Here is an 8,523-nt window from a genome sequence, read left to right as displayed (position 1 = left end):
TCAGGTGCATCCAGCCGCAGCCGATGTCGAACACACCTAATGTGTTGGTCTTGTGTTGGTCATGTGTTGGTCTTGTGTTGGTCATGTGTTGGTCATGTGTTGGTCATGTGTTGGTCTTGTGTTGGTCATGTGTTGGTCATGTGTTGATCATTTGTTGGTCTTGTGTTGGTCATGTGTTGGTCATGTGTTGATCATGTGTTGGTCTTGTGTTGGTCATGAGTTGGTAATGTGTTGGTCTTGTGTTGGTCATGTGTTGGTCTTGTGTTGGTCATGTGTTGGTCATGAGTTGGTCATGTGTTGGTCATGTGTTGGTCTTGTGTTGGTCATGTGTTGGTCATGTGTTGGTCTTGTGTTGGTCATGTGTTGGTCATGTGTTGGTCATGAGTTGGTCATGTGTCGGTCATGTGTTGGTCATGTGTTGGTCTTGTGTTGGTCTTGTGTTGGTCTTGTGTTGGTCATGTGTTGGTCATGCGTTGGTCATGCGTTGGTCATGCGTTGGTCATGCGTTGGTCTTGTGTTGGTCATGAGTTGGTCATGTGTTGGTCATGTGTTGGTCATGTGTTGGTCTTGTGTTGGTCTTGTGTTGGTCATGTGTTGGTCATGTGTTGGTCATGTGTTGGTCTTGTGTTGGTCATGTGTTGGTAATGAGTTGGTCATGTGTTGGTCATGTGTTGGTCATGTGGTGGTCTTGTGTTGGTCATGTGTTGGTCATGTGTTGGTCTTGTGTTGGTCATGAGTTGGTCATGTGTTGGTCATGAGTTGGTCATGTGTTGGTCATGTGTTGGTCATGTGTTGGTCTTGTGTTGGTCATGAGTTGGTCATGTGTTGGTCATGAGTTGGTCATGAGTTGGTCATGTGTTGGTCATGTGTTGGTCTTGTGTTGGTCTTGTGTTGGTCTTGTGTTGGTCTTGTGTTGGTCATGTGTTGGTCATGTGTTGGTCATGAGTTGGTCATGTGTTGGTCATGCGTTGGTCATGCGTTGGTCATGCGTTGGTCATGAGTTGGTCATGTGTTGGTCATGCGTTGGTCATGCGTTGGTCATGCGTTGGTCATGTGTTGGTCATGTGTTGGTCTTCTCTGGGCGCAGGTCCAGCATCTGATCTGGATACGGCCCGGATCCGGCTGACTGCAGTAAACCTCGGGATAAAACAGAGAGACTATCATTAGCGTAGATGCCATTCTTCTGATGATGTCACGAGTACATCAGGTGTTATGGGAAGTGTTCCCGGTTCCGGCTGACCTAGTTAATGCAGCCTAACAAGAGAGCGGCAGGAAAGCTGTCCGTAGAATGGCCAGTCTCTCCCCCGATTCAGAAAAGCTTGCGCTTCTATTTGTCTCCGGTTCAAACAGTGGTCAGAACACGTCTGCCGCTTTACCCGGATTGTTTGGCGGAGATTACAGCTTCATGGCCGAAACCCATGTCTCCTCCTCCTCCGGTGCCGGGGGCAAATAAGTTCACAGAATTCGAAGGAGCGGGGGCAGCAGGGTTAGTGTCGGAGCATCCGCTTGCTGCGTATCTAGCTCCAATGCAGAATAGTGGGATCGCAGGTATTCCGACTCTCCCAACGGGGCCATGCAGGTTCTCGTATAAACAGCTCAGCAGGATCTATAGTGATCAAGCTTACACGGCCAGAGCTTTAAAGGGTTAGTTCACCCAAAAATGAAAATTGTGTCATTAATGACTGAGCCTCATGTGGTTGGACACCCGTCAGACCTCCGTTCATCTTCAGACACAAATGAAGATATTTTAGTGTAAAGCTGATGCTCTGAAAGGCCTCCATTGGCTCAACTTTACACTCTCAAGACCCTTAAAAGACACTAAAGACTAAAGTTACAAAGTCCATCTCACTACAGCGGCTCTACAATAACTTTATGAAGACGAGAATAGTTTTTGTGCGCAAAAAAACCCTAAATAACGACTTATATAGTGATGACGATTTCAAAACACGGCTTCATGAAGCTTCGAAGCGTTATGAATCAGTGAGTCGATTCATGATTCGGATCGCGTGTCAAACCGCCAAACTGCTGAAATTTGGTAATTCAAACTGCTGAATCGACTCACTGATTCATAACGCTCTGAACCGCTGAATCGACTCACTGATTCATAACGCTCTGAACCGCTGATTCGACTCACTGATTCATAACGCTCTGAACCGCTGAATCGACTCACTGATTCATAACGCTCTGAATTGCTGAATCGACTCACTGATTCATAACGCTCTGAACCGCTGAATCGACTCACTGACTCATAACTTCGAAGCTTCATGAGGCCGTGTTTTGAAATCGTCATCACTATATAAGTCGTTATTTAGGGTTTTTTTGCGCACAGAAACTATTCTCGTCTTCATAAAGTTATTGTAGAGCCGCTGTAGTGAGATGGACTTTGTAACTTTAGTCTTTAGGGTCTTTTAAGGGTCTTGAGAGTGTAAAGTTGAGCCAATGGAGGCCTTTCAGAGCATCAGATTTACACTAAAATATCTTCATTTGTGTCTGAAGATGAACGGAGGTCTGACGGGTGTCCAACCACATGAGGCTCAGTCATTAATGACACAATTTTCATTTTTGGGTGAACTAACCCTTTAAATACTATGTCCTTGCTGCAAACGTATCAGGCCATCTGTTTGGGGGAATTGAGCGAAGCCATATTAGGAGGTAGGCCATGTGAGGAGCTTATGGGAGAAGTTCGGTCTACAGCCGACTATATACTGCGTGCAACACGTTGCTCGTTGGTGTCTTTGGGCCATGCGATGGTTGGCAAACTTGCCTGAACGGGACCGGAATGCTTTTCTCGGTGCACCGCCTTTTTGGAGAAGGCCTAGACACTTTTCAGGCACGATTGGAGAGCTCCAAGAAGCAGGCGGAATCGCTGAAGGGGTCAATGCCTAGAAAGCTCAGCGGACCGACGCAGCCTGGTTTTAGAGCGTCTTTTCCAGCTAAGAGGCCGGCTGCTAGAGGTGGACAGTATCTAAGTACATTTACTTGAGTTCTGTACTTAAGTACACTTTTTGAGTATCTGTACTTTACTTGAGTATTATTTTTTAGGGAAACTTTTACTTTAACTTCGCTACATTTGAAAGACAAATATCGTACTTTTTACTCCACTACATTTCTATAAAGATCCTCGAAGTCGAAAGTCGTTTCTGTAGCAGCTTTGAAAGTCAGTGGAGGATTTTTTTCTTCTTTAAAAGTTTTGTTGTTGTTTTTTTGCAGACAGCCTATCAGGAATCACTCTTGTATAGCGTCATGTGACGTTTCCCAACATTTTTTGAACACTGATCAGTTTATAGCAAAATGGAAGAAGAAAGTTCCTCTGCGCAGTGTGTGCACTCATGGCCATACTTAGAAAGTGTGTTTCAGTTTTCTGAAAAGATTAAAGATTAGTTTAGGCATACACTTGATGCATGTCTCATAAAATGCTCAAAAATGTAAACGTCTGGGAGAAAGAGAACAGTGAACAGTTGGGGGAATATCGGATGTGTATCAGTGTATTGGATCCGTGCATTCAGCCTTAAAGTGACAGCAGCTTTATAAAGAGCTCTGTAACTTGTATACAAGTATTGAAATGAGTTTAAGGTAGTCGTATGCTAGCATGTCGGATGGAGCATCACTGACTGGCTTAAACCACCATGATGGCATAATGTGCATTTATACAACAATGCAACAATAATAAAATAATGCATCGACAAACTTAAGTACTTTTAATACTTAAGTACTTTTAAAAACAAATACTTCTGTACTTTTACTTAAGTAAAAATCTGTTTTTAGAACTTTCACTTGTAATGGAGTAATATTTGACTAGTAGTACTTTTACTCAAGTAATAGAGTTGTGTACTTTGTCCACCTCTGACGCACATCCTAAACAGCAGGCGGGCTCGCAAAAGAAGGGTCAGTCGGGTCCCTAACTCACAGACGAGGGAGGAACGTCGGTCCAGGGGCAGCCGCTTTTCTCTCTCGCCGAAGAAGGAATCCTGCAAGAGAGCCGGTTCAACTTTAAATGTATCAATAAAGAAACTTTGTGTTCAGCACACAATGCCTCATGTGTTGATTTATCAGAACAATCAGAATGTGTTGGAACTGGGGTTGGGAATCGTGAGAAATTTTCTGGTTCCGGTTCCGCCTAACGATTCCGGTTCCGATTCCGGTTCCATTAAAATTATTAAACAACTAGTGGTGACGGAAAAAGGCACAATACGCAACTCAAACAATCCATTTTGTGTTTATTACTTGCTCTAAAATTAATTTACAGGTTGGCAATGTCACAAAAGTCCTGTACTGTACATATATTACAGTATTAATTAAGCCATTCTTGCAACACATTTTTTTTCAAATGAACACCTCTGAAATTGTCTTATTACATTTTATCTCTCTGTCTCTGAATAAAACCAAGTTATAAATTATATTTATTAGTTATATTTATTAATTAGTTGTATATTAATTTAATAGTAATTCAGTTATTCAGTGAACTTGTAAGTAATAAATTGCAATTCAGCATTACAAAGGTAATTGTGCCTAAACGCTTACTTAAACCATGGTGACTCAACGGTTGACAAATATATATGTATATACACTCTATATATTTATCACTATAAATCTGGAATAAGCCTGTGGCTGAGGTTGATTCTGTGCTGTAGCAAATGTTTTGTCAAATTGCTAGTGCAGCCTCCTTTGCATGTTATTATCTTTTCACATGTGTTACATTTTGCTTCATTATCATTCATTCTTTGGACATACTTGTGACTTTCTCTTCGCCATGCTGGTGGTCAACGAGAAAATATCTGACGCAAAACCGTAAATGTGTAGCGCGAGGGCTTTCAGGCTGAACTGCGTTGCACTCCTGGAAGCGGCAAGAAACGTAATTAAAGGGTTAGTTCACCCAAAAATGGTAATCTGATGGCTCTAAAAGGCCTCCATTGACACAATGGCACGGTTCACTCTCAAGACCCTTAAAGGGCACTAAAGACGCCGTTACAAAGTCCATCTCACTACAGTGGCATCACGAAGCTTCGAAGCGTTATGAATCAGTGAGTCGATTCAGCGGTTCAGAGCGTTATGAATCAGTGAGTCGATTCAGCAGTTTGAATCGCCAAATTTCAGCAGTTTGGCGGTTTGACACGCGATCCGAATCATCATTCGGCTCACTGATTCATAACGCTCTGAACCGCTGAATCGACTCACTGATTCATAACGCTCTGAACCGCTGAATCGACTCACTGATTCATAACGCTCTGAACCGCTGAATCGACTCACTGATTCATAACGCTTCGAAGCTTCATGAGGCCGTGTTTTGAAATCGTCATCACTATATAAGTCGTTATTTAGGGTTTTTTTGCGCACAAAATATATTGTCGCCGATTCATAAAGTTATTGTAGAGCCGCTGTAGTGAGATGGACTTTGTATCGACGTCTTTAGTGTCTTTTAAGGGTCTTGAGAGTGTAAAGTTGAGCCAATGGAGGCCTTTCAGAGCATCAGCTTTACACTAAAATATCTTCATTTGTGTCTGAAGATGAACGGAGGTCTGACGGGTGTCCAACCACATGAGGCTCAGTCATTAATGACACAATTTACATTTTTGGGTGAACTAACCCTTTAATATTCATGATGAGGTGAGCCAGGGTTGCCAGGTTTTCACAACAAAACCTGCACAATTGCTACTCAAAACTAGCCCAAAACAAGCCCAATCGCGTGTCAGGGGGGCTTCTCCGGTAAAATTCGCATTTCCGGGGCTAAATATCACATAATTGGGGTCGCTTCAACCCGCGGACATGAAACACAGCCCGCGTCAACAGTGTTTAAGCAGCCCAATTCTGCGGGAAAACCACGGACTTGGCAACACTGGCTGTCACTCGCTATTAAAGGATACCCTTCCAGCGCTTCGCACACACATTGCACCAGAACCGTTTTGGGAACCGAAATTTAGGAATTTCGCGCGGTTCTGGCAGTTTCGGTTCCGCATAAGAACCGGTTCTCGGTTCCCAACCCTAGTTGGAACCACTAAATTCACAAAAAGGGGCGGGGCCAGGGATCCTCGCTGTCAGCCTCGAGCGGTGGCGCGCATGCGCACTAACACCGTGGGTTCTTCAAACGATTCAGTGGGGTTATCGGCTGCAGTTCATCCCCCCCGGAGGTATAATTACGACGTCAGTGTCGAAAGAGGCTTCCTCTGTGTTGAGGGAAGAGATCCGGGTTCTCCTGGGAAAAGGGGCAATTCAGGTGGTTCCACATGGGAGAACGGAGGAAGAGTTTTACAGCCGTTATTTCCTTCTCCCCAAGAAAGGTGGGGGTTTGCGCCCTATCCTAGATCTACGGCAATTGAACAAACACCTCAGACGTTACAAGTTCAAAATGCTGACTGTACGTCACCTGCTATTCTCTCTGCGTCCCCGAGAGTGGTTTACATCGGTGGATTTGACCGATGCATATTTTCACGTCACAATCCACCCAGAACACAGGAGGTTCTCCTTCGAGGGAACTGCATTCGAATCCCTCGTGCTCCAGTTTGCGCTGGACGGGTCAAGAGTGGTGTTGCGTCCGAATGCGGCGTATACACCATAAGTCATGCCAGGAGCGTATAGTGCGCTCTCCTTTGAGCTGCCCGCTCTATCAAACCTTTCGATCGACTCCGGGGCAGAGAGGAGACTCCATGCGCTGTGGCCTGTGCCAGTTTTACGCAGGAACATCGAGCAGACGCAGGCTGTACATCTGACCAACTTTTTGTGTGTTTTGCAAAACCAGTTCGTGGGAAACCCCTGTCTAGACAGCGTCTTTCACATTGGATTGTGGAGGCGATTGCAATTGCATAGTAAAGGGCTAGCTCTGCGGGCAGGAGTACGCGCGCATTCCACAAGAGGCATGGCGAGGGCATGGGCGCTGTTTAGAGGCGTGTTGACTCCGATTGTTCGAATATTACAATTAAATAATACTTAAATCGATATGTCATCCTCAATAAACCCGTCTCCAGCGTGATGACACAGATTGTTTGAATATTACAATTTAATAATTCTTAAATCGATATGTCATCCTCAATAAACCCGTCTCTGGCGCGATGACTCCGATCCTTCGAATATTCCGATCTATTATGACCTCCGAGCTGTAAAACTGCCAGAATAATAATAATAATCATACGCTGTTTGTTAATTGGCCAGAGGAGAACTGCCCCCCCGACTGAGCCTGGTTTCTCCAAGGTTTATTTTCCTCCATTCTGCTCCTGATGGGGTTTGGGTTTTCTTGCCACTGTTGCCTCTGGCTTGGCTTATTTATGATCACTGAGTCGACTCAAAGCATTATGAATCAGTGAGTCGATTCAGCAGTTCGAAGCTTTATGAATCAGTGAGTCGACTCGAAGCATTATGAATCAGTGAGTCGATTCAGCAGTTCGAAGCTTTATGAATCAGTGAGTCGACTCGAAGCATTATGAATCAGTGAGTCGATTCAGCAGTTCGAAGCTTTATGAATCAGTGAGTCGACTCGAAGCATTATGAATCAGTGAGTCGATTCAGCAGTTCGAAGCTTTATGAATCAGTGAGTCGATTTAGCGGTTTGGATCGCCAAAGTCACGGGTAGACATGTGCCGGTAAACGGTAATACGATATACCGCAATAATGAACATGCACAATATTGTTATTGTGGGCACTTCAAAATACCGTGAATAATTATTTGTTACGAATTATTCAGATTTTTAGAATGCATTTTAAGAATACTTTACCCATCGACCGTTTAAAATGGACGCACATTCACTCTCGGACAGCAGAGGGCGCTCAGGAACAGCAGAAGTGCAGCCGTTTCTCCGGTAATCCTCGTAAACAAAACATTATCACATAACTATAACTAATACTTAAAGACTTAAGGCTATTCATTTTCAAACTTAAACATTTTATATTTTAATCTGGACTACATTACATGCCCTAGATATTGTTTGAATATGTTCTGACTGTTGTTCAATCACACACTTTACAATAAGGCTCTATTATTTAACATTAGTTCATTCATTAATAAACTGACAATGAAAAATACTTCTAAAGCATGTATTAATCTTAGTTAAATGTACATTTCAGCATTTAATGACATTATTAATATCAAAAGTTGTAACTGTATTATTTAATGGACCTGAGCTAACAGCTGCTTTTTAAACTAACATTATCAGAGAAGAATAACTGTAAAAATGTAGCTCTTTGTTGATGTTAATGCATTAACTGGCGAGACCTTATTGTAAAGTGTTACTTATTGTTCTTTATAATTCTTTAGCACTTTAAACGGTTTTAAATATTGTTTACTTTATACATTTTTGTGTATTGCTTTAATGTATTTAAATGTTTGGTTCTTTTTGTTATAAGAAAGTTTTTAAACCTGTTATAGTTTGACATTTCAATATCGTGATAATATCGTATACCGTGATAAAAGCTTAGGGAATTAATCGCAACACGAAAATTTGATCCCGGCACAGGCCTAGTCACGGGATTTCAGCATGCGATCCGAATCATGATTCGACTGATTCATATCGCTTCGAAGCTTCATGATGCCTTTAA

The sequence above is a fragment of the Gobio gobio genome (genome assembly GCF_949357685.1).
Source record: "Gobio gobio genome assembly, chromosome: 13".
Taxonomy (NCBI): Eukaryota; Metazoa; Chordata; class Actinopteri; order Cypriniformes; family Gobionidae; genus Gobio; species Gobio gobio.
Note: the sequence above shows the minus strand (reverse complement) of the source record.